At 37.6% G+C, this 27,705-nt stretch overlaps 1 long non-coding RNA gene across 1 annotated transcript; it reads left to right on the top strand.

Moving 5' to 3' along the window:
• The first annotated feature begins 711 nt into the window (after positions 1-711).
• On the top strand, positions 712-10,135 carry LOC116788815. The gene is made up of 5 exons (XR_004357776.1): positions 712-732; positions 851-883; positions 1,053-1,157; positions 1,854-1,933; positions 10,079-10,135. It is a non-coding gene; the product is annotated as an uncharacterized LOC116788815 (long non-coding RNA).
• The last annotated feature ends 17,570 nt before the right edge of the window (positions 10,136-27,705 follow it).

The raw sequence follows: 27,705 nt of genomic DNA, 5'->3' as shown, positions 1-27,705 counted from the left end.
AACCAAGACTGTATGGATAAAGGAATTAGCAGATTCATCCAGAGAACAAAAGACCATGATAATGAAGGGTACTAGATGAGCAGACAATTCCAGGAACAGAGAGGAACTCAGTCTGTCCTGCAAGCTCTTAAAATCCATTGACAACAATCAGTTAGAGATAGAAAAGTAAATGTCTTGTGTGTTTTACTCTAACTAGGAGGAAAGAACTGAGAATACCATCCTTAGAAGGCAGCTCAGAGTAGCAATGAAATTACAATATTTATGATTAAAAATGTCATGGCTTTCAGGAAAATGGATTTTACTAAACTACATGACTAGTAGATAAGCTTTCATAAGGAGCTTGTTCTGAGAAAAAAAGAATAAGTTGAACTGAACATCCAGTAAATCAAAAATACTAAAGCCGCAGTTGGACAATAAATTTGTCTCACTGCTAGTGAGCACAAGAAGCAAACATGTACTAAAAATTGGATGAATTTACATAAAGCACAAAATTGTAGATGAAGCATGTAGGAACAGACTTGGTGTCCCAGTTTTGTCCAAGACAGGGTTATTTTCTCACAGTTGCCATGAGGAGGAGGAGCCCGAAGCCATGTGGGCATGTCTAGGTTGTTATTCTGTACCACCCACATCATTGCTGGGAACCTGGTTTTGGGTGGAAGAAAAAGGGAATGAACAATGGAACAGCCGCCATTTTGTTCCTTTTTCCTGGGGAGCAAAGCGGCAAACAGAGAGGTGAGGTAGTGTGGACAGTGCAGCCGGGAGGGTTTGTCCACCATTGTTTTTCATTGTCTCTGACTTGGGGGGAAAACATCAGCTGCAGTAATGTCCTCCATTTTCTCCTTTGTCTTAGGAAGCCGCAGGTTGCTGGCCATGGTAGAATCAGGTCAGTAAGACTTCTATAAGCATTTTTTGCATGTAATCACTCTCTTTTACACACTGCTGTTATTAGTATTGTTGCTGTTACTGTTTGGTTTTCCTTATCTTATTGCTGTTTTTCCTGTAAATCGTTTTGTCAACCCATAATTTATGCTTCTTTGTCCCTTTCTCACCAGAGGGGATAGGGGGAAGAGAAGCGGCTGCTTGGAGCTTAATTTCCAGCTAGTTTTAAACCACAACACTTTGAAAGGTCAAAACAGAAGATCAATATTACTACTAAGGTACACTACTAAAAGTAATGAGAAATCCTTCCATAAGTGCATTAGTATTAAGAGGAAGATGTAGAAAGGGATTGGTCCACTTATTCTTCAGAGGATTTTTAGATTACTATTTTATTCCTATGTATAATTGGCACAATGAGTCTGTCACTATATCCATGATGAAAGGGTTCTAATTCAAACATGCGAAGGAACAGTTTAGACAGTATTTAGATGTGTTAGAAAATTTCATATCAACTGGGCTGAAAAATGGATACAAACATGTACTAGTGAGATCTCAAAACCGTTACCAATTATCTGTTTAAAATCTCAAAGGGTGCACAAACTCTTAAAACCCTCAAAAATGACAAATTCAGGTGGTTTGGGATTTTTAAGCGGCAAAAAGTAGGAGGAGATTTATAGATCAGACAGCTCTGTTCTGACTCCCAGGAAGTTTTTCAGAAAAAAACTCCTGAGTTAACATAGTTCATAATAAGCAAAGGGTTAAAGAAAAATCTGGATATGTTAATAATAAGCAAAGGGTTAAAGAAAAATCTGGATATGTCAGGAGTAAATGATGTGCAGAGAATCTAACTTTCTTTCCATAGCATAAAGCTAAATTCCCCCTACTTAAGAAACACTGCATAGGCTGACCCCCTCCAGTCTTTTCTAGCCCATTGATACCATGATTCAGAGCAGTATGTCTATTTTCTTCGGCAGAAAACTCAGCTTCCTGGCAAAGTGATGTAAAAGGGGTAAAGAACAAGTAGAAATGCCCATCTAGCTGCATTAAAATTCAGGTTTGGGAAATTACTATTGCAGATTAAGAAAATGGTAGCATTTTTTAAAGTTGTGAATGGTACTTCCTTCAGCTATTTCTCATAAAAGAGTTGCTATATACCTTTAATTCTCCCTTAATTCTCTCAATACAGCCTTTAATTCTCTACACTTTTCCCAGTTGTACCCTTCTTTTCAATGTGGAGAAGACCAGAAATGTTTATAAGATATTTAAGATTCAGTTGCACCACAGGGCTCTCCAACAGCATAATGATGTTCTTTGTTTTGTTTTCCTCTATTTCTTCCCTAATAGTTTCTTAAACTCTGATTGCTTTTTTGAACACACCAACTGAGGTTTTTGGAGAAGTATCTACTAAAATCCCAACACCCCATTACTGCCTAATAGTGACTAATTCAGAGACCAACACTTGAATTATTAGATAAGGACTTTTTTCCTTTATTATGTCACTTTATATACCTACATTTGCTATTTATTGTCTTTTTTACTTAGTAGCTAAGATACATCTGCCTTTGTTCACAGGCCATATCTTTCTTATCCCGGATATTAATTCTTGAATAATTTATATTGTTAGCAGATGCTGTCACCTCAGTAGTTATAAACTTCTTAACGTAACTTGTGTACATGTTAAAAACCTTACCAAATCTCTTTTGGATTCCAGTATTGAGCTCTCCCCAATATAAATGAAAATAATTTTTTTTTCATCTTTGGTGAGATATCAGCGCAAGCAGAAGTGGTAAAATAAAGTCCTTTATTATTTATTTTTACCGAATTTAAAGAACAAAATAGTGTAATTATAAATAGTATACATGTACTTAGTAACACTGTGACAGCAATATCAAGATGAATTAATTTTACTAAGTATATGAACAACGTGATCACCAGAGTGACAAGGGTGGTTGTAGTTGTACTAGGAGCCATCCAAGCAACAAAAAAGTTACCAGAGAACAGATAAGTAACTGCAGAACATCCTTCAGAATGTCTGGCAGGACAAAAGAAAACAACACAAACACATCCAAGAGCAGAGAACCCCAACCTTGTTAGGGAGTGATAGCATTAAAATATCAGGGAAGGTAAAAAATGAAAGAAGGCAAATTCACTTCAGTTTTGCCTAGTTTTATAGATTAGCTCTCACGCTGAGTTGGTCACATTCTTCATCTAGGAGAAACCAAAGGCCATAACCATCAATGCTAACTGTACAGCACAAACTCTATGGCACCGGGTACTTTTGACAGTTTAGATAACAGGAACTTACAACCTATATACATAGTGATAATCAGTATTGAGTGAGATTTAGCTATTGGTGCAAAATGTGTTGGTAGTGAGAAAATTTACTAAATTCTAGAGTTATATTTCAAAATTGGCCTAACTTGTCAGTCTTCTCAAGGTTCCCATCACAGTGATTTTGATTCTCTGAATATAGGTAGTTATACATATATATATATATATATATATATATTTATGCATTTTCCCTGAGATACAGATGTCCCTATTCAATCTATTAAGAAAAGAATGTAGTATCTCTTAATGCTGATTATATTAGAATATTTTTCAATGTTGATTTCTTTCCATTTATATCTATGGCAGTTTACTAAATGTCTCACCACTGTTTGCTGGCCCACAGTGTAGAGCAAAGGGTTGTACCACTTTGCATATACACATGAAAGCATCAAATTTGCTTCCATCTCCAGCTGAACTATCAGTTCCAGTCTGTGCTCATCATTACCCCTAGAAGCTGTGACTGGCAGGCTGGGCTGATGTTTGGCAGAGAGGTTATAGTGAAACCAGGCAGCTTGATATACTGGGTGGAAATTCTCTCCATGGCAATTTCTCAGACGGTTGGGTTTGCACATGGCCCCTGAAGATAGCTTCAGCTAAACAAAACAAAAACCTCAAAAACAAAACAAAACAACCTCGCAGAATCTGTTTCATGTACAGCTCCAGACCCATCAAAAGGCAATGCCTCCCATCAGACTATCACATCCTCTCTCATTAGCTTGCCAATGACAGAGGAGCTCAGCAGCTATATACAATCTGTACCTGCTGCTTGTGTTTATTTTTCTTTTCTTTGAACAATGAGAGGATATACATTACACCGAGTCTTGAGCTTCTAGTGCTGATAAATCACACTTGAGGGAACAATGAAAACAGTGACTATTTAATAAATATAAGTTCATATTTCGTATTTAATTGCTTCCAACGGGATCCTAAATGCATCCCACGGAGTGAAGGGAGTACATAAGTCACAAAAGGTAGAAAACATCTGAGTGATGCATATATTTCTCATGAGTCATGGATAAAAGTAAAGAGCAACAGTTCTTTTTGTCATTTTGCTACCTACTGCTGCTGTCAGATGGATGAGGGAATGAGAGGAACAAGGGACAAGCCCAAGAAGCAAACAAGGGAAAAAGCACCACTAGGAGTTAAAATAATACAAGTTAAAGCATAAAGGAGATTTACGTTTCCAAACCGCTTGATAAATAACTCTTAGATCAACATATATGAACAGAAAGGATAATAAATCTCACTATTTTTACAGGAACACATCTTACTCAAGCTAGTTCTACTTACAGTTAGTTTATTTATTTATTTACAGAACTACAAAAATCTACTTTTAAACTCTCAGATTCTGTATCTACACACTGCAGACAATGTTATGTCACAGGCTTCCGGGAATGCACTGAGTCCCAGGAGTTTAGTCTTATTCCAAGGCTAATGCATTCAGGTTTTTTTACTTTAATGACATTTGTGTTTCTCTTAATCGCAATTTGTGAAAACTCTATGAGTTTCCCCTTTTCCAAGATAACTGATCTGAACTAGATCTTGGACAGTTCCTTACAAAAGCAGTAAATACGAGCTAGTCACCACCACATGGTTCCAGCAGCTGTACAAAAATGGCTTTTATCAGAAACTGAACAGGGAGCTAAGAGGACTTGGATCTTTAGGCGAAGCCAAATATTTCGGGAGAACTTAAGTACCTTAAAGTTCTCAGGTTCTGCAAAAAGACCCTGGTAAACAGAATAATTAAGTAAGCGATATTTATCTCACTCTGCAGCTTTCAAGGACAAGATACCACACAAACCTGTTTCATTCACCTGAAAAATGATGGCTAAAAGGAAAACTACTTTCTTCACCTACAGATCACATAGACAGGCCTAATATTCTAAAGGGAAAACAATTAACATCCATTTTGAAATCTTTCAGGAATGGTCTACTTTGGCCATATAAAGTTAAGCTGGGCTTTCATCTCCCCTCTGTAGTAAAAGGTCCCTTTTCTCCAAGAGAAATCAACGGGTTACAAGTAATGAGGCTGACTGTCAGACAGCTTGGGCTACACAGGGCTGAGATATTTGCCTTAAGTGGGTTCACCTGTGAACTAAGGCCAGGAAAAAAGGTGATGCACTCCTGGTGTCTTGCAGGCTTCTGTATAAGTATGCTGAGTCCTGGGTGAGTGATTTAAAAGCTTGGCTATCATATTTCTAGGGATAAACCCTTCTGCAGGTGGAAATGCTTAGGTATGACAAGTGCAAGGCTTATCCTGATTCTGAAATCATCCCTGAAAGAAGCTAAATGCTAGAGGTATGCAACTTTAGTATACACATTTGATGCCTTTCTGAAACAAAGGGAAGGTTAGAAAAGGAAGTCTTACCATACACAAAAAAACCCTATAATACCAATATCTCCAGTTTTGAGGATCCCTTTTGCCTTATCTTCTGTCACAGACTTTTGACTATCTTAGAACTTTCTAAGGTAGTCCTAAGTCATTACTTTTTTTCTATTACTGTTTTCATTCCCTTTCTCAACATGGCCCATTTGCCAGAATTAATGAGCACATGGTCAGTAACTAAACTTCTTCACTGGGAGATTATGTTCTTAAGACCTCTCAAACTAAGCAACACAGGTTTGCTTTTGTTTAATAAATATATAGGCTGGTACCCCATTTATCTTCATTTGGTAGCATTTAAATTCTAGCAAAGGAATACAGCATCATGCTAATCAGTAAGAATGATGCTATCATTATGTTGTTCCAGTGGCTACAAGATAATTAATGTTTAGTGATAGACACATTCAAAATAGAATTAATTTTGTTATTAATGATTTTAATTAACTTCAAATGCCTCTGTGTTTTCCGATAAGTTCCCTATATCTAGGAATAAAGCTGTCCAAATTTTCCAAATCTTAGTCTCTTGGGGATTTCTTTACAAAGATTTACCCAGAGCTCTTAAAAGGCACCTCTGGAAGCTAGCTTGAGCTTCCTCTTATTAATTACTTGATTATTTTTTTTAAATTTCTTTATTTTTTTACTTTATAACTAAAATTTGAATAACAAAGTAATTAGGTGCATTTATTTCAGTATGTTTTACCATATGTCTTGTCTGTTGCATGAAGTCTGGCTTGAACAGAATTTTTTCACAATGAGCAGAGAATGAAGCTAAATGCCTCTCTAATAACTTTAAAAAGTCATTTAATGGTCTTAGGGAGATTTTTTTTTTCCTAGTGTTGTAAGAATCAGGCTGAAACTGCCATAATCTTACTGGATTATTTGTCTTTTGGGAAGAAAAACAGAGAAAAATTTTCTTCTTGTCTTCCCACCACTTCTCACTTAAAAGTACTTTTCCTTCAAAGCAGACATTTTTGTTGATGCAAACAGCTCTTCTGACAGTACCATGGAGGTTCGTTATTGATAAACAAAGGAGAGCAGAGCTCCTAGGTAATCCAAGCTCCTTTAAAACATATGCCTCAAACATGAGAGCCTTATAGAAAGAGAAAAAAGCCCTATTGTTGTGTCTTCTGATTATGGTTTCTCTTCTAGAAATTATTTCAAAATATAGATTATTTCGGAATAATTAAGGACATTTAAAAGTCACTGTGACTGGTGATGGAGGAAGTGTTTAAGCAGCATTACATTCAGATCTGTCAAAATTTACAAGTAGATGAATTTAATGCTTCTTAAGACTAGCTCTAATCTAAATTAAATTCAGTAACCTGAATTATAAAAACTTCCTTTTCTGCTGCTAGTTATCCTCTCATTTTTAGTTAATAAGCTAATATGTGTATAAATATTAGTTAATAACTAATATGTGTATAAATATTAGTTCATATGTGTATAAATATTAGTTAATATTAGTTAATTTATATTTATAAAAATTAGTTAATTTATGTGTATAAAAATTAGTTAATAACTAATATGTATATAAATACATATATGTGTAGATACATGTATGTGTGTATCTACACATATATATATTTATACACGTATTAGTTCTGATGTTTTCTGTAACCTTGGGACTCAGTGAAGATGGGCATACCTTGTTTGAAATTGATAGGCCATGGAGGTCAGTTGCAAGATGGTATGGGCTTTAATAAATGTCCTATGCATTGCTATTTCAATTCTGCACATTAAAAAGGAAAAACTAAATAGCTTAGGTTAAAATTCAAAAGATCTAGCATCCTGACTAAAAAGTAATCTAATTTTAATATACTACAGAATACAGAGATAACACCATCTCACCCTTCTCTTCCTTACTCAAATGATTTTTAAAGACTTTAGAAAAATGTCAGTCTACACACAGGACCAAAGATCTAGAATTTTATCCCACCTAAAATGCTTAATTATTTATATGGATTAACATGACATCAGTAGTAAAGGTCATGAAGTGTACATGTATCCAAAGTAGACTAAGGCTGAGAGATGCCAGAGACATGCTTCCTGTAGGGAGTATGCTCTGGAAGCATACTGTGGATCACATTCCACAGACATTTTAGTTGTGTGGGCAATCATAAAACTCCTCACAAAAAAATAACTGTCTAGAAACCTGGTTCTCCAAACACAAAAGTTCTAAACCTAGATGAAGCCTGAAACACTGGCTGGTTTCTCAATCCCAGTTAGGGTCAGGTATGTAATTATATACCAGTTGTTCTGTTTGTCAAACTGAAGACCAGGACTTTCAAGTGGTACGGGAGTTTTCAAATCCCCATCTGTAGTATTCACAAGATATTAGGACATCCTAGGGGAGATAGAGCTCTGCAAGCCTAAATTTGGGATAGGGCACCTAATTTGGGATAGGTTACCTTTATAGGGTAAAAGCAGTGCCCATGTCCTTCATTAAATACATTGAAAGAAGAAAAGTTCCTGTGGGTATTAGGCTAAATTTCCAAAAAATAATTTCTGTTCTACTGCAGAAAAGTTTCCAGGAAAGTACTAATTTCAAACTGGACAAGACAAAACAGAGAAACCATGCCACAAAAGACAGAACTGCAGTGATAGGGACCTGAACTGTTTTTCATCTTTCTTTGAGACGTGTATGAAGTCAGAGTGACTGGAGAACAATTAGTTAATTCACTTCCATAAAATGAAGAGACAAGGTCTGGAGTCTTCAACTACTTGAAGTCAAGGTCATGTTTTCATGTCAATCTGTAAAAGGCCATGCAGTGGAATTTATTTTACAGTAATGTAAATAATGAGTAATAATAAGAAAAGGAAGATATGTTAAAATCTTCCTTAACAATGTTGGCTGGGAATTCACATTTTGCAGCTCAGTCATGATGACTGAGGAAATCAGTACTTGCTTTTCTCTCCAATAGCTTCAGTACTTGCTTTTCTCTCCAATAGATTCATTCCTAGATATATATGAGTTTGGCATTGCATTTTGGCACACGGAACAGAAACAGAAGAGTCTGTAAATCCATTCTGACATGTTTTCCATATTATTATAATATGTCCATTTCATTGTTATCAGTCTCATCATGTCAGATTTTAGAAACTGCAGTTTTACTTCCTTTTATAAAAATAACACTTTGATGCTTTTGTCTGTAAGACTTTCTCTACTATTTCAGTTTGACAGTATATGCTAAAGAAAGATTGAAATCAATGATCATCAGTCAGTTCCCAGTTTCTGTGAACCTGGATTTCACTTTCCTGTGAGCAGACACTGTATAATTTGCCATAGATATGACAGTGTAGTTCAATGTTCTACAGATGTGCCTTCTACACATCTCCGAGGACTACTCTTGGCTCTATCAAATATTTCAACCTGCAGCTACAAATGCTGAGTTAGTTACTTAACTAATTCTGTTTCCTCTTAAACCAGATTCCTCAGCTAAATCCATACAACTTTACTTTGATGGCAGAATCCACCACTGATCTAATCCTGGGGATCTGTAAAAGGTCGTTTCACGAATATGTCAAATAATATTTTTAACCCATTTTTTCGTAGTCCAAGCAAAAGCTAAACATAGATCCTTATCAAGTTACTAGCCCTATTCCTTTGCCTCTGATTCCTGCAAAACTTTACCCTTCAGATTCCAGAGGCTTTCTTCACCTGTCCCTGATTAAGGTCCATATTATTCTTCTTTGTTATACTTACTGCAGGATTTCATTTAAGATGGCCCAGCTCATTACACCCATCAGTGTTTGAATGAAGTTATCCATATCACAAAGGAACTGACTTCCATTGTATCTTTCAAATCATTGGTGTCTCCACTGCCTGTCCATAATTAGAAAATTCATCACTCCCTATTAGAAGCCCTGCTGTATCTACATCACAATATATGTATGAAAATAACATTATTCACAACATGTCCCCCACAGCTTTTGGCTAACAAACAACAGGCTCTCAAGGGAGACTAAATTGACAGGGTTGGAACCTAGATAATAAAAGTTTCGTTATTATAAGCAATGATGGTATTTAATAATTGTGATCTCACTGGGAACAATTTCAAAGAATCACTTTTGCTTCATTACAATGTGTGAGTGATGATAGTAATAAAGGCTCACCAGAGGAACTCCCAGCCTGCTTCCCACAACAAACATTAATTATTGTTCCACAAAATGCTGAAGCTGGGAAGTCAGTGAGCAAGGGTTTTAGTTGTGCTTGGCATGATTAACTACTCAATGTAATATAAGAGATAGTGAAGAAAATCAGGTGCCACTACCTACAGGATGCGGGAGAGAAATATATGGCCTGTACCTTCTTAGTGAGGAAAACCAAACCAAACTAAACAGACCTATTTTCTGGAGGTAAAGAAAGCAACAAGCTTAGCAAATTAAATACTTTACAATTAATAACTTTACACTTCTTTCTTCCTTTTTCTTTTTCCAGCTGAGCAGACATGTGACTAATGATCTCATATCTCTCATATCAAACAGGAAAATAAACACATGAGTCCAGTCAGTGTGATATGTAGGCTGGAAATTAAAACCTGCTGTTCTGAGTCCTGAAGGCTGGGAAAAGAGTCAAACAGGAACAGATCAGACCTAAACTTACTTCAAAGACTGATTCGAATGTCCTATTCAGTAAAGTGGAAGCTACCTATTTTCTTTTGTTGATTCTAGGTAAATTTGGCTTTCTGGATAGGGAGCAGCACAGGGCTACCCAAAAAATTTTGGTTATGTCATCTTAAAAAAAAGTATATCTGGAAGATTTCTTAATGTACTATTTATTTTGGTTTCTTTGCAATATTTGGTTTCTTCTCTGTATATTTTTTTAACTCTTTTGTGGAAAAAGACTGATGTGAAATCCTACATCAAAACATTTTAAATTAGAAGAAAAAATGTTAAACAGCATTTAGCCTGCAGGATTTCATTTCAAAGAGAAAAAGTGGAAAACTGTTGTTGACCTGTCCGGCTAAAGCTGTTCTGTGGCATTTATAGGAACAGGATAGTCTAGGTGGTCTAGGTTCCTACAGCTGTAAAAAGTAACTGATATTCAAGAATGAACAGACACTAGAGGAACAGAAAAGGAAGAATTGCAAGATTGGTGTCAAATTTATATTCACAACCAAATTTTGCTGATAATTGTATCTGGTTTTTTTTGTTCAGCCTAGTGTAAAAATAGATATTACAATAATTTGGCAATGGACTGATCCAAAGGAGGTCTGCTTCAGACATTAAATGAGTGGGAAAGATACAGGACAGGACACCTTTGTTCAGAGGGTACAGCTTAGGGGAAGTAGGCAATGGGAAATTTGCTCTGAATGGAAATGCACAGGCTACATCCCACAGGTTGATTCATTCAAATTCTATGAGATTCAGTACCGAAAATAAATCAAAATTTTTTAACCAGTACATGAGCCTGGCTGTAGCATGGGAAATAGCATTTGCATGCAAAAGAGCATTTAAAGAACAGTTGCCCTCTACGGAGACAGACATTTCATGCATTCTGAACACATACAACACACTGGACATTTCAAAACCGGCCATCTCATCATATGCTGTGGGGAGAGATGTTTAGGAACTGGACAGGCATACATAGAGCCAGAAACCTGCAAACAGGACTATCTGAAGACTATGTTTATGCCCGTATTCTGTTTTCTAACAAAAATAAAAACAAAATAAATCATCTTGTTAAGGTGCTTGTGGATTTTGCTGAGAAATGTTCAAGAAAGAGAAATAGTAAACAAAGGTGAACACACCAGCTCACAGGAATTCTCAAAAAGAGCTTTGGGGGTTTTTTGCAGAGAATAACAGTACGAGAATTATGAGTTTCTGCATTGGTAAAAGTACATTACAATGAGTACTACAGCTTGTTCCTTAAAAGAAATAAACCCTCAAAAAAAGCCTTTTTTATAATGTGTAGTTTATCTTTTGCATCACAGAAATACTGAAAAAAGCTTATAAATATAAAAAATTATTCTTACATAAATTTCTTATACTGTAGTATGCCCCTGCAAAGACATAATGGATCCAACCTAATAAAAAGTAATCTCTGTAGACCTTAACATTTTTCAAATCACTATACAAGAAACAAACAATTATCAAAATTAGCTGAAATTGATAGGTGAGGGGAATGTAATAGATGTATTGCAATATATTCCCAAGATCATAAAAGATTGGTATTTTTTTTCCAGTGGCTCGTGAAATCTCACAGGAGATTAATTTCAATTGCTCTGGATTTGAAGCGCTTCCATAAAAATTGGAAACTAGTGGAAGGGCCATAAAAAAAAGGTCAGTGAAAATACAGATAAACAGCAGTTCATCACAATGAGTTGGATGGGTCTAGCAATTACTGTATCGATCACCACTAGCCTTGTTCTCATTTAGCAACTTCATCAGCACAGGGAAAAGAAAGCCAGGCATTTGCTGTATTTGTTTTCTAAGTTAACTTATTTAGACTCTTTTCATGACCTTGTTGCATCTGCCTTCTCAAATATTCTAGGAAATTAGTTTATTGGAAGAAATCTTCATTCAAATAAAGAATTTTAAATGAAGATAAATGTTTACAGAATATAAAACAATTACAGAACCCTGGGTATTTGCACAAAGAAACAAGTTTTAAAATCACTGCTAATGCAGTCCAAGATAAAAATAACCAGATCTCTGAAAACAGCTTTTCATATAATTTAGCAAACAGCCTAAAGGGAAGGAATTAAATCTTTGAGCAGTTTATTTTTCCTCAAAGAATCTAGAATCATAATTACTGGAAAATTACACCTGAGAAAATATTGTCCTACTTGTTCCAAACAATGTGTTTTGGAGTTCTGACAGGTGTTTCCTATTCACATGAAAACAAACAAACAAACAAAACCCAAACAACAAGTCAAAGATATTGTTTAGTACAGACCTCTTTCTTTACTATACTCCTATGCTTTAAAACTTAAAGAGGAAGACCGCACAATTTTGTCTCTCGCAACTTCTAATTCTGTTCTCTAATATGTTGTTCTATTCCTTCACAGAGGCATACTTTTCTTTGCCTTTAATTTCTAGTAAATTTATGACTTATTAGCATATCCCTTTGCCATAGTGCTTGTCAAATATTACTTAAAACCAAAGTCTGTACACTTGCTTGTTACTTTAGTGGTGATTTACAGAGACTTCCTCTATTTTATTACTTAAATAGCTTAATTGCTCCTCCAAAGATCATGAAAGAAAGCTGCTTTACACATTTGTCAGCTCTAACCAGGTCTGTAACTGTGAATAAAGCAAAGACCCACCCCAAGATAGTCATTAACAGCTTCCAGAAAACTTTTATTTTCATGTATAATTCAGAAGAAAGAAAAAGACAAGAGTCCTCCAAGTTATTAATTTCAAATTATTCTCCTATATCTCATTTCTACCACTGACTAAATCATCTACCTACATAAGGCTTTTTTTTCTAAACCCGTTACTGTAGTATTTAAGAACCACAACAAACAATGATCATTAGAAAAATAATTTAAGAGCAAATTGTGCCACATTGAATCCTACCTGGCTGAACAGAATGTCTTGGATTCAGCCCCCTTCATTTCCATTTCCTAGCTAAAATACTCCTTAGAGAACCTAGGTGCTCTCTACAATCAGTGGAGATAAAATAGATTCCAGATTATTCAGTGTACCATCTGAGTCTCCAAAAAATGGTCTATAGAGGTTCCTTACCAGCCTAAAATTGACACAATCCCTTGTTATATGAGGGCTCTTCTTCCCTCAGTAACATCTTCAACTACCCATATAGCTAGATTTGTGAAAGAAAATGTTAAATCAAGAGTTTTCACCATCTGCTCAAGGGAGAGTGTGCTTTTTCCTAAGCAAGAGTCTGTATCTAGTACAGAACACAAAAAATCTTAGACTTTCTCTCTCATGCACAGACTTTCATTGACTAGATCCTGTCCAATGACTGAGGTCAATGGTGATTTTTCACTGTGTTGCCTTCTCTTCCACGAAACATCCAACTTGGCTCCAAGTAGTACAGCTTGTAGGCACTAGTTCTTATGTTCCTTACTAAGTACAGTAGGAATTTATCTTCAGCCATACTTTGAAAACACCATGTTACATGTGAGCAACACAAAATAAGGAAAAGTATGGTTTTGGCCTATACAGCAGAAATTTTGAATGGACATTCAATGGGAAAGATTGGTAAGGTGATATTCACTTACTGTGTTAAGGTAGAAGCATCTGACTTTTGGTTTGCCGTTCATATTTTAAGTACGTGAGAATTCAGATAGAGCCACACCAGATACTTCTTTCTGGTAATTCAGTATCATTTTTAATGTATTTAAAAAAAATTTATTTTAAAATTTATCTACTAATAAGACTGTTCTCAAGGAAAATCTACACTGAAATATTTTGCAGCTCTGTTATGCCCCTTCTCCTTCCAATAATTTTATGTCTTGTTTTTAAATTGAGCATGTTTTTTCCATAGTTAAGTCTGCTTGAACAATTTATTCTCCGCCCTTTATCTACCATTTAAAAAAAATTTTGTAGATTCTTTGCAAAATAATCTATGAACAGAAGAATAGTTTCAAGCAACTGTTGTTATTAAAAACTGTGGAACAAATATTCACTACTAAGCTAAAATATAACCCCTACCAACTATTCCATGAGCTACTTGAAAGCTGGAATTAGTTTTTTTCTCCCTGTGGCATAGGCAGCATGTTTCTTTTAAGCTGTGCCTTGAATTGGGAAAACAATCTTTCCTTAGGTCAACTTTTACTATAACCCTTCTACATAACATAGGCAGTACAAAAGTGATCTTCAACTTTATCCACACAAATAATACATTATTTTAAATACACTAGTCAGGTAAAAGGTCATATCTTGATTTCAGTGTGGATACAGCTGTAATCATGCAAACTTAGCTAGTTCATCACAGCACTTTCCCTGTGGTAAGTAAAATGTATTGCAGCAACATAAGAAACTTCAGGTCACTTAGCTTGGAGAAGAGAAGGTTCCAGGAAGACCTTACTGCACCTTTCAATAGTTAAAGGTGGCTTATAAGAAAGATGAGAACTAATTTTCAGTTGGGTTTGTTGCAGTATGACACGGGGTACTGGCCTTAAACTGAAAGAGGGTAGCTTCAGACCACAAATAAGGAAGAAAATGTTTATAATGAAGGTGGTGAAGCACTAGCACAGGTTGCCCACAGAGGTGCTAGATACCCCATCCCTGGCAACATTCAAGGTCAGGCTCAATGGTGCTCTGAGCATCCTTGTCTGGTAGAAGGTGTCCCTTCTCATTGTAGGGGGATTGGACTAGATGACCTTTGAAGGTTCCTTCAGACCCAAACCATTCTATGATTCCATGATTATACTGTGGTACATTCAGCATAAGACTTGTAGTGATCTAATTATTGTAATAGAAAGCAAAATATGAAATATCTCACTAATTGCCTAGTATAATCAGAACCCTACAAATTCAATGATACTTAAGGGTATAATGTTTTTTTCTAGTTTTAGTATTGGCAGATAGACATATCTCATGACCTAAATGATTGTTTCTAACTCTCAGAAATATGGGTAATCAGCACTATTAATAATTAAGGGATGAAAAACTTGATTCAACTAACACTTTTGTTAAAGGGGGACAATGCAGGTCAATCTAACAACTATGTTTGGCTTTAAATAGCAGCTTCCTTGCTTGAAAAATGCTTCCCAACATATTACTCTCACACAAAGTTTTCTAATAGCTTGATGATTAAGACTTTCAAATCTAGAACCTGAAAGCTGTCTTTTGGGATCCAGATCACTGAGCATTTGACAAAGGTCTGGAGCTATCACTTTGTTGAAGGCTAGCTGCAGAAACTGCCAAGAAAGTGAGTCTAATTCTAAGCTGTCATCCTGCTAGAGTAAGATTGATAGTATCATCAATAAATCCATAAAGTAAAAACAGAAATATGCCAATCAGTGGTTCTTGTGACAAAAAGGCAGGAGTGAGAACTAAAGGAAAGAGTCACTAAGGAAACTTATTATGAATTAAATTGCTGATAAATTGTATCTCTGGCACTAAAAAGAGAATAAGCTATGCACAAAACAGTGACTCCCTTCGTAAGAAAAGACAGCTCTTCCTAATGAGACTAAAAGGCTATGCTGGGGCACGTGACTTCAAAAAAGCTGTAAACAGCAGACCAGTTACTTTGGATAGATGGAATTAAGGAACATAGTATGTCAGATACAAACCACAGAGACCTGTATAGGAATGCTGGACAATCATATCTCTTATTATTTGACCAACTTTAGATGAAATTTCTTGCACCCTAACGCTAGTTTGGGCATCTGGGAAGAGAGCCTAAGGGGATTAGCTGATATAGAGAAGTCTATTCGGAAACACAAAGTGAGAGAATAATCACTCTTATGGACTAGATAACACAGAAAAATTTGCACATTTGGTTGAAACTTTGTCCCTTTGTTATTCCACTGAGGAACCTGATGCCTTAAGGTCCTTTTAGTTTTTTGGTTTTTCTAATTTTTATAAGTTTTATAAATAGTTATATAGCAGAAGTAGATTTTAAAAACAGCATCATGTATTCTTTTACCCTTACCCCTTACCCTTAGCATAGTAACTACACACATTCCTCAACCCTATTATCCCATTCCATGCTCCCCATATAAATTATTCCTTGAACTCCATTAGAAAATGTTTAGTCTCTTGTCAAGGTAGGCCTATTCTGTTTAGAGAACACTTGTACTTTGGCCTAAAACGCAGAGTACAGTCAAACTCTGGGTAACTATGCGCCCTTTGTGCTCCGAGGAAGACTAGAAGGATAAAGTAAGTGATACCAAAAAGACCCTAGCCCCAGTTCCCAAGAGGCATGACTGAGGGTGGTCCAGGGCAAAAGCCAGAGAGTGGGAGAACCTCGGATTGGACAGGCAGTATTATAAATTGTAACATCTGTTAACAGAGGGGCGCACCCGCGTCTTGTAACCAAATTAAACCCTTTTCTTATCTCATCCCCAATTAAATTGCTCTGGAGGTTTTTTTTCCTCAGCTCCCTTAGACGTCAAATCCAACATCAATTCAGTGGGGAAAAGACTGGAGGCGTTAAAAAGATAGTGGTACAGAAATTACTGGGGAGAAATATGGCTGCTACTCCCTGGATGGAATGCAGTCAGCATACCCAACTTCCCCTACACAATGCATGCTAAGGGGAGATGAAATGGAAGGTGGAGGGGAGTTAAGACACCATGGTCAGACTTTGTTGAAACCCTTACAGAGGAGGGAACTCAGTGGTACTTTTTAGCTGATAATCTGCACAACAGCTGAAAACCAAGGGAGATAAAGGAAGATGTCCTGCTGTTTAATCAGCAACCATGGTGAAATCACTCTCCTTGGAGTGACACGTGTCCCCATCCCAAGGTTATCTCAGATATTCTGCTGAAATACCCTCTCCCGAGGTATGACCACTCCTCACTGAGTAAGATGTATGACTAAAGTCACTCAAGTTCCACTTAAACATAGAGAAATTGTATAAAAGTGAGTTAAAAATGGGGAGTAACTAGGAAAGACTCCAGTGTAACTTCTGGGATCAGTCAATTGGCTGAACCTGGCTCCTGCCCCATAGGGACTTCTACTGAGTAAGAACCATACTCTATGAATACTGAATGATTATTTTGAGCTAGCTTTTATTGGGGACCAATGTTTGTTAGTATATCACTTTGAATTACTATATTGCTTTGAATATATTTTTGTGGTCATATACTCTCACTGGCAATCCTTGAACCATAATCTGTCGATATTTTATTAATGAGTGTTATTCCAGAAGCTGTTAACGAGTCTTTCAAGGGCACTAGAAATCAGTGGCAGTGGGTAAAGGTGTGAAGACCCAGGAAAGGGTCTCTCTGCTTGGCATGTCACCCTGAACATGTTAATCAAAGTGCCCTCTGATCTATCAAACTGCTCAACGAAGTGTCCCCATAACAAGATGCTGATAGATGGGTTGCACACAAGGATCTTGCCTTTCCTGGGGCTCTGATAGTCTAATCAAACACTAAGGGTTTGAGGAAATCTCCCCTTTTCACATGGAAAATTCTAAAGCAAATACTTGTGTAGACAGTTCAGGTAATGTCCTACACAGAGGATCATTCTTCCTGTTCACATTAGAGTGCCTCAGGGGATATTCAGTACTGTGCATTGATGCCTCTGAAACTCCCCTAGGAAAACCAGTTTCTCCTGAATTGCTTCAGGGTTTTTTTTGGACCCATTTGTAGCAATCAAATCTTCTATCTCCCCTCCTTTTAAACCCAAACCACATACAGTATGTAAGAAACTACCTTCCCCTATGTATTGGCATAGGCATTTGTATTAGGGAGAGTTCGGAACATATACTGAATCTTGAAAACCATGACACGGTTAAAAGCTTAACAAAAACCAATATTTATTACTAAGAGGTGGCCAACAAAACTAATAAACCCAAAAGGGAGGAAGGAGGAGAGAAATAAGCCCCCAACACGACCTCCCCGGTTACCTAGCTGTTGCCCATAAAGTTATCTTACCGACCTAGCATACCTATAATTACCCATAGCAGAAGCTGCATCCTTGGAGAGTCAGTTCACAAACTGGCAGGCATCCCTGCCAAAAGGCAAGGTTTTCCTTGGTGTGAAGTTAGCTGCCTTCCAAGAAAGCACTATCTACTTTTATACAATTGAGTGATCACAACCTCCCAGGTGAGGCCGGCACTGCCCAGCCAGAGGCCCTCAGTCCCACCTCCGGGTTATGTCAGTGCATCTCTTCTGCGCACGCATGAGAACTTTGGAAATCCCCTAATGCACGGGCAGTATGCTTTGGGGGTCTTTCTTAATTGAGTCTGGGGGCGCTACTTCATCCTCCTCCTCCTCAAATTCTCCTTCAAGCGACCTTGGAGGACAATTAGCCAATCACAGAACACCAATTAAAACAGTTTATACAGTTCTCCCTCCAAGGACGAATTCACTGTTCTACCAGTGAACTTGGCAGGGAGAATATAAACTACTGCAGGTGACTGGGACCAAACACAGACCAAAAGTATCAGCATAAATTCACCCTGGTACAGCATGTCAGTATGGTACAGTGCTACAGGAAAAAATAAGAAGTCAAGATGCCTATTCTCTTGGTTAGGCTGAGTTCCTATGAATGTCAATACAATATTAACATAATTCTTATATGTCACATCATCAAAGCAGTAGAATGAAAAGCCATCCTCTGCAGTCTCAGGCCCATTAAGTTCTAACATGACTACAGGCTGATTGCACAAGCAGCATACTATATCTGAGACCCATTCCGTGGTCAGGTGGTCAAGACCTAAGACTGCTTGCTTTCCACTGGCAGCTGACTTTAATCAGCATCCTTATCTCCTTTCTCAGTAGTGCCTGTAGAAAGCTGGTTGGTTTAGTCCTTCTGCTTGAACTGCTGGGTGATTTCAGACAGGCCAGATGACACTGCCCAATATGCAGACACTCTCACTACCTGTTTAACTCCTCATGGCCTTTCTCAGCCAGCTGAGACACACACAGATAAAATGACAATATCACTCTCTTACTATTCTAATTGACCTACAGCTGAAATAAAGCACAGAAAATAATGGCATCATACCAACATGCCACTGCTTTACTGTGTATCATGGGTCTACAATATCCTACATCCTTGCTCTTCTCAGTTCTTGGTCAATTTGATTTGTCATGTTGCCATATGAGAGATTAAAGCACCAGCCTCCTGACAGCTTTCCAGTCTGGAAAACAAAAGTCTGACTACCTATATTCCCTGGATAGCTTCTGCTGGACAAGCTGGTTTTTACCCCTTTTCTTACAAACATTACTTGCAATGCTGGTATGAAAGTTTTGCTGCATTTCCCCTGGGGAAGTACTTTCTGGAAGAGTGCATGAGAGATGTTTATAAATGAGAAGAACAATAGCAGACCACTATGCTGAGAAAGGTGAAATGGGAAGATAATATTTTATTTATTTGACAAATGTGGATCTTTTTCTACCCCAGTTTTCCCAGAGGTAATGATTTTTTCACATATGTCTTTTGTGTAGGATTATCCATTGGAGACTTCAGGACTAATTCTTGTACTTCAGCTTATTTATAAGCTCTGAAGTTTATAATGTTCTAGAAGTGCTGGCTGGTTTTGACTGAGCCTACAGATTAGTCTTTTTCTGTTCCCTCACTATAATGGAGTAAGTCTTAAAAACAGTTTTCCAGGTCTATTGTTCATGTTCACAAACTCATGATTTACCTTCATGATTTACCTTCAGTTTTTTCACAAGCAAAACCAGGTATTTCCCACACATCCCTGCTCATTTATCAGAACATCTAAAAGAAAAATATAAATGCTTCAAATTATGCCTTGGGCTCTCTTTGTTCCTCTGATCTGCAACTATCTCTGAGAAATCAAGCAGAAAAAGAATTCTATATGATGAAAAAGAGATTAGGAAGGCAAATATGGCAAACTGAGATATTGGCCAAAGTGTTTAACATCAGTTGTGTCCTTCTGTAAATGTGTAGTTCAAGAGAGGACACTGTGGGGAACTGGATGTCATAGGCTGTGTAAATACTTAGCCTGATTCCAAGAAAGCCATAGAATAGCACATGGTTTTGTCTGTATTTAGAGACAACAGCAAAGAAACCATTTTGCTGTTGATTATAGATGCTTTTTGTCTCTCTGCTACTACGTAGGGATGGCCCAGAGTCCTGTTCTAAAGGCTTCAATTACATTTGGATAACCTGAGCATTTAGGAAATCAGCAAACTGTAGGAACAAGGGATTTACAGAAACCACTGGTTGACATTACAGTGACCAGAGTCTCTTGAAAATATTGATCTATGGAAGAGAGCCACCAAAGTTCGTTGCAATCATCAGGTCCTTATAACAGGAAAAGTAGTTGCTGTTCTGAAGGTATAGCTAATGCAAAAGACAGCAGCCCAAGACATGCTACATATCAGTGCATCATCTGCCACTCTATGTCTTTACTTTCCCAGCTGAGACCACAGTCTCAGTCCTGCTTTCCAACAAGCTCCATAATCTCAGCATTAGCCTAAGTACCAACTAGTACCAGTTCCAGGGTTTCTTACACAAACTACATTTCCTCAGAACACTAGTACTACCATCAAAAATGTTTTTGTGGGTTTATTATTTGGAAACAAAACAAGATAAAGGAGTAGGAGGCACTTATTAGGAATATTTCACTTAACCACTTAGTAGCACACATTGCAAACACTAGGATCAGTCTAGATGAAAGGACTGCAAACTGAGAAGAGGGCAGCTAGCAGAAGAGATGGGATGAAACCTTTCAATCTAACTTTGCCAATGAAGAAAGAACAAGAAAACACAATGTGAGGTCAGTCACAACTTATCATTTTAGTACTACTGTTACATCACTGCTAGCACTTTGTTACTTGTATTTTCAATGACCACTACTTCAGAAGTCAACTAGCAGAGGTCATATCTACAGTAACCTTCTCTATAACAGGATTTTCACCTGGGTTAGTTTTACTTACCACTTATTCATTTTTTTTCCTAGTAAAATGATCATATTAGAATTTATGTGAATACCGGGAAACAAATTCTATATTCCTGACTTTGGTGTCCTAAGCAAGATTTATTGGTTTCAGTGCAAACAATAAACCTGTTCTCAGTGACAAATCTACATTAATGTGAGGGAAGCAAAACCTGCTTCCACAGCTGCAGACCTAAGATACGTTTTGCAATGCAGAAACTTATCACATGAAGGCTAAGAGGAGAGATCACTCAGATCTAATGGTCCCTTCATCAGTACACCTGTGCCTGCATGTAGTAATTTATTTTCTGAATTGTTGTCTACATATATTTATTGACACAGACAGCCATTTTGGAGGAATGTTTGGTAAAGTAATATCACTTAGTAACTAATTACTAAGCTTTGCAGAATAGCATCTGGGGTTTCTGGTGGACACCAAGTTAAAAATGAGCCAGCAGTATGTCTTTTCCACCATGAAAGATAATGGTATCCTTGGTTGTGTCAGGAGGACTGCTGTCTGCAGGTTAGAGGAGCTGATCCTTCTTCCCTTCTGCTTAGGACTGATGAGTTCACACCTGGAATACTCTGTCCAGTTCTGCAATCCTCAATACAAGAGAATCATGGACATACGTAGAATCATAGAATCATAAAATCATAGGACCATGTAGTTTAGAAAAGATACTTAAGTTCATTGAGTCCAACTGTTACCCTAACACTGCCAAGCCCCCCACTAAACCATGTCCCTGAGTACCACTTCTACGTTTCTCTTAAATACCTCCAGGGATGGTGTCTCAATTACTTCTTTGGGCAATCTCTTCAAATGCTTGAACACCATTTCCCTGAAGACATTTTTCCTCATATCCAATCTAAACCTCACCTGGTACAACTTGAGGACACGTCCTCTCATGCTATTGCTTGTTACTTGGGAGGAGGGTCCAATCCCCACCTCACTACAACCTCCTTTCAGGTAGTTGTAGAGAGCAAAAATGTCTCCCTGCAGTCAATTTTTCTCCAGGCTAAACCCCATTTCCCTCAGCTTCACATACTGGAGACAGTCGAGCAAAGGGCCTCAAAGATGATAAACGGGAGTATCTCTCCTATGAGGAAAGGGCAAGACAGCTGGAACTATTCAGCTGGGAGAAGGCTAAGAGGAGACTGATTGCTCACTGCCATTCAGTCATCCAAGTAAAATCTAGTGCGACTAAGAGCATTTGACAGCTCAAATGAAGGTGATGTCTTACCAAGGCAGGCAACAATTCCCAGAGAATTTCTACAAGTGGTTTATTCGACTTATGGAGATATTAAAAGTATTTCAAAATGTTTCTCTGTAGTATCCAAGAATTTCAATTCTGGCCACAAAATTAGCTTTGTATTTATGGAACTGCTCAGCACTGTGCTTTTAGTCTACTCCAAATATATTCTGGAAATGTGGGGAAAACTCTGCTAGCTGTGGCAAGGGTCATCTGGAAGGAGAATACACTGTAGAAGGAGTCATATAGGCTAATCCACAGGAGGCTGAGTCCTCTGCCCCTTGTCACCTGAAGAAAAAGATAGAGTTGTGAGATACCTAAGAGCCACTTTGTAAACTAGTATCTGAGAACCTGCAAGAGACTAGGTAAAAGTGGTGATTGTATGATCCATCCCACAAAGTATGAAAAAGTAACAGCAGGCTATTTTAGGGGGTTTTTTTGTACTACTGTGTTTTAACTGATATTAAAGGTTTCAAGATGAAGGTGGAGGATGTTTTTTAAATAATGACCTGCAAATTCATGTTCTGCAGAAGTATATTATAAAATCATATTTTAATAGCTATATAAAAATTCCATCTATTCCTACTAAACAATCAAATGAACCAAAAGAGAGGACTGTGGGTAAGTGATGGATCAGTTCATGTTAATTGTTTCTCCAAAGCTTGGAATCCAGCCATTTTGACACAGAAACACAGCAGCTCTCTGTCAGCTCTCTGGAGCACCACACAAAAATTCAGGGGAAGTGAAAAAAGAAAGCCAAAAAATCCATAGCTCTCACCAGATTCACATGGAATCTGAAAGACAGGCTTTTGGCAACACTAGCTAGAATTTAACCTGGCACAGGAGGTCAAATGATCTTAGAAAACCAGAGCCAAAACTAATTTAACATATCTAAAAGATAATGCTTTAAGTTCTTCCATTCCTGGAGATGAGCCTGACATTATAATTGAGGAATGACTGTTGTAGGCTTTCTGGACAGTTAAGACAATCTCTAGGTCCTCCTACAGCTGGCTGATTACATTTTTGATCTAATGGATACAATATTGCACATACTCTGGGAACTGAGCAGCAAGTTGAGGGGTAGAGAGACATTGTCTAGCCCATTCCATTTCCTGAAATTCACAAGCAGACAGCTGCTTGCACTGTAAAGAAGATTTTGTGATCACATTACATTGATTCTGCTGACTGTCTGCACTGCACTTTGAATTCTTCTGAATATCCCCACAAATAAGTGGTGTGTGCAGTCTGGAGCCTTGTTATTCCTCTGTTTTCCTATGGCTGTCAATTGGCCTTATATTTGAAGCATGCAAAATATTATCTCTGTTCTGCACGTCCCATGCTTTTGCAACATCATGAAATGTATAAATTGTCTTTCACTGAACGTTTTTATCATGGGATCTTGGTGCTAACTATTATTATGGATTACCATAAATCAGGTGGCCCCATTACAGCAATGCACTGAAATAGAATATTACACAAGGTATAAGAGTAACAATTTATACTCAGAATGGAATTCAGCAAGAGGAATTTTTGAAAAGGGAAATGAAACTGTCATAAAGAATGCAAGTGTTCAGTGCAAAATGAAATGGTAGCATTATTTCCAAGTGACCTGTCTTTTGAGGTGAAGAAGGAACTGCTGCTGACATCAGCATGTCTTGGCTGAGATCTTGAGTCAAATTAAAAATAGATCACAAATTCATTTGAAACTACATTAGAAATAAAGATAAGTACACTCTTGGGCTTGTGGAATATGAACATTTTAGTTTCTAAACAGTCTTGGATTTGTTTTCGTACCAAAGACCCCTTTCTTCCCACCTATATGTTTTCTCTGTTAATCAGATCTTAAAGATCAAAATTTTCTTAGATTTAATTTCTGCAGAAAACTCCTCCTGAACAGAAACATGTGAAAAATCTATACAGTGATAAAGAGAGAGAGGTGCCTGAATTTGCTTTATTGGTCTAGATTGTCAATGAAAAATCAGTGGAGCACCAGGAGAGAGATGCTTGGTAGAATCTTTTAAATTATCAGAGGTTCGCATCACTTTTTTTTTCTTTAAAGGTCTGAAAAGCAAAATAATAAGATCACTCACTGCAGAAAAACCAAGATCACAGTTTCAGCCAGCACACACTGTCATCTAGTTTAAGCCGTGATTAAATGTGAGATTGCTCCTATCTTTAGCAGTACAACATAACAGCTCCTTGTTAGACCCTGTAAATATACAGCCACAGTCTGAATCAAAGTAGGTCACAGTTCATAGAGGATTTTGGCAGCCAGTCACTGTTATTGAAAGAATGACCACTCCTAATTCCTGTTCTTAACAACAGACTTCATCGGGAAAGAAAAAAAATCTGAACCCTTTAAAGCTGACAGAGAGGAGGTAGGAGGCGACATTCACAGACAGAATTAATGACATGAAATGATGTTCTGAGCCCCTCAGGACTTGCAGTTGGGTTGTGTTAGTCTTTGCTAGACTGCCAAGAGACAACTTTAAATCCAGAACTGAATAAGGACTGTGCACATGCTGACCCCACCTTTACTCCTGGTAAGACTCCTTTGTGAGACTGGTGCTGAAATGATGAGTTCGCAACTCTATGAGTCTCTAGCCAGCAGAAGCAGGAACAGACAGTTATCCTTTGTCCTCACACAAGGCAGATACAGCAGATACAGCCACATTCAGTGAATAAAGCCATCTCATTTGTGTTTTCTTGTTCTTGTTTTTTTCCAGGGTGGAGCTTTTCAGTTCTACCAGCATGCAAATTGTGTGAGTTTTGGCACAAATTGGTGGAGGTTACCACGTTGTCCTGTTTACACCAGTTTAGGACAGCTTACACCCCGTGTAAACTTGCATCTAACAGAGGGAAAATACAGGTGATAAAGAAAAGGTGTTTTAGTCCGGCCCTGCTAGGATGCATGTTTTCTGCTTGTCAAGTTTTATTTATTTAGATAAATATATAAAGATGCTGGATAGAGGAAGACAATTTATAGCAAAGGACAGCCTTTCATTTTCATACTTATAGGAATACTTTCTAATCAAAAAATTTCTTTCTCATTTGAAAGCACTTGAAAACACCTACACCTGAAGCCAATGAGATTTTGGGTCTTGAAAGTGGAGTGGGAGCATGGATTGCAAGGTCATCAATTTAAAGTGATCTGCCTACAGTGTTGCTTGCTGTTGTAGTAGGATAGAGACCCAGTGAGCTATATCATTCAGGCACACCAGGGGGAAAATGGCTTAATGCACGCTTAGTGCACTCCCATGTAGCCAAGTTACATACGGCTAAATGACACTTCAGAACTCTGGAAGAACCCAAATCACTTGTGGTTGCTGATACTGTTGTCTACTGGGACTGTCCAGCCACACATTTAACCTATTAGAATATTTAACCAGTTAAGGAAAAGGATGTTCAGAAAACAGAAAATTGACTCAACAATGTAGAAAAAGAATGAAAAAGAATATATGGACTCTCAGCTGGTCAGAAGGAGGTTTCTTTCAGCATTTAGAATATATTTGGAAGAGACAGACAAGCTTAAGCATGTCAGTAACTAATATAAACAAAATACCAGAATAAGGGTCACAAAAATTTTCAGGATATCAGTGCTTAAAGTGTTCCTCTTATGCATGAGTTCAAATCCAAACAACTCCTGAACTCCAAGACACAACACTGAAAACCAAGATTTGGGAGCATCAAGCCATTGGGTAGATCTCTAGTATGTAGTGACTTGGGTTTCTACAGTGTTAGACATGCTGGCTATATGCAAAGCATCTGGTAACATTCCCAGGCACTGGAACTCCACCATCCATAGTAGAAAACATTGCCTGTTACAATTTTGGCAGATCATAACTAACCGTCTCCCAAGGACAGCTCATTCCAGGGACATTTCCCAACAAGAAGTTCACATGCAGCCAGCCTGTTTTGTAGTTTATGAGAGTTTGTTTGCATGGCCAATGGTCCATTGTGTGCCAGTTGGCCTAATTGTCTGGGAACGTTCCTGGGAATGTTTAATATAACAGTTTATTTTTGAGACAATTTAGCAGCTCACCACTTGCAAAAGGAGAGGATATGTTCCTTCTCTTGACTACATGATCTTATCTTCTCTTTTATATCAGTTCTACAGCTTGTAAAACACTTTGTTGGAACAGCTCAACTCTATAACCTTCAGAAATCCATTTGCTTTCTCTTGCTAGTGGAGGTGACTGCTGGTTTAGGAATTTGAATCAGGTCATTGCTGAGTCTGACAAGCACCAAAGCCAGCTCAAGGAAGGCATGACTGTGCCTAGAAAGAGAAGAGTGAAATAGCAGGGATCTCTCCCCTGAAATAGAAGAATCTCTCCCCAGCAGTGCCAATGATGCTTTAGGCTGTGCCTTATAACTACACATCGTGTGACTTATTGAGATGAATTCAAACTGTAGATCCAAGAGTAGCTTGAGCTGATAATAAGTTATCACTGCTGCTGCAAGAAGAGGGTCTTTTTCCAAATGCTCATTTTCCGTATCTCCTCTCTGCCTTGTGCCAGCACAGCAGTGCATACAGCAGTGAGTGAGCTGGACTGAGGAAATGATCCTCAGGAAAAAAGTTAAGCATAATTTGCTGTAGTTCACTGCATGGCCACAAATGCTACTTCCAGAACAAGGATTTCAAGCATGTGGGGCCAACAGTGTAGAAGTAAAGCTATCAGATTCAAGTAAAAGTTGGGACAGCAATATCAGTATTTATCAGGATTTAATCTGCTTATGGAACTGCAGTATTGGGCAGAAAAGAGGCATGAAAAACCTGGAGAAGGTATTCAGATTAAAGCACAGCAGAGAGTCATTTAGAGGAGAAAAGGCTTGTGGGAACCCTAAATATAGACAAGGGTTCAAATACTACTGTAAAACCAAAGACAGTTTGAAGAGATTTTCTTTCTGGGTCTTTTTCTTTCTGTGATAAAATTTGTGTTTTCCTAACAGAATTAGCTGTCATCTCCTATTAAAAAAAAAAACAAAAACCAACTATAGTTGAGTTAAACTAAAGAGGATACGAGGGTCACAAAAATCTTGAAAGTTGTTTTGTTCTTTATGACAATCCAGAAACAGTTAATACAAACAGCTTTGTTGTGCAGTAACCAAATTCATGCTAGTGTGATGTTATAACATTTTTATTGCAAGTATTCTTTCTTTCAAAGTCTATTCTGAAGATGCAAGTGGGAAGAGGCAGTGGAGAAGAAGCGTTAATTTTCTGTTACTGTCACACTGATCTAATTTGTAGCATCCTTTACCACTAATTGCTTAATTAAATTGCATTTTGCAGCTCAGACAGGAGCCATATTAGATTCTTGGAACTCTGATCCAACTCCAGAATGTCTCATGGAGCAGTTTTTATTACA

Source organism: Chiroxiphia lanceolata, chromosome 6, assembly GCF_009829145.1.
Source record: "Chiroxiphia lanceolata isolate bChiLan1 chromosome 6, bChiLan1.pri, whole genome shotgun sequence".
Classification (NCBI taxonomy): Eukaryota; Metazoa; Chordata; class Aves; order Passeriformes; family Pipridae; genus Chiroxiphia; species Chiroxiphia lanceolata.
Note: the sequence above shows the minus strand (reverse complement) of the source record. Positions and strands in the feature narration are given on the sequence as shown.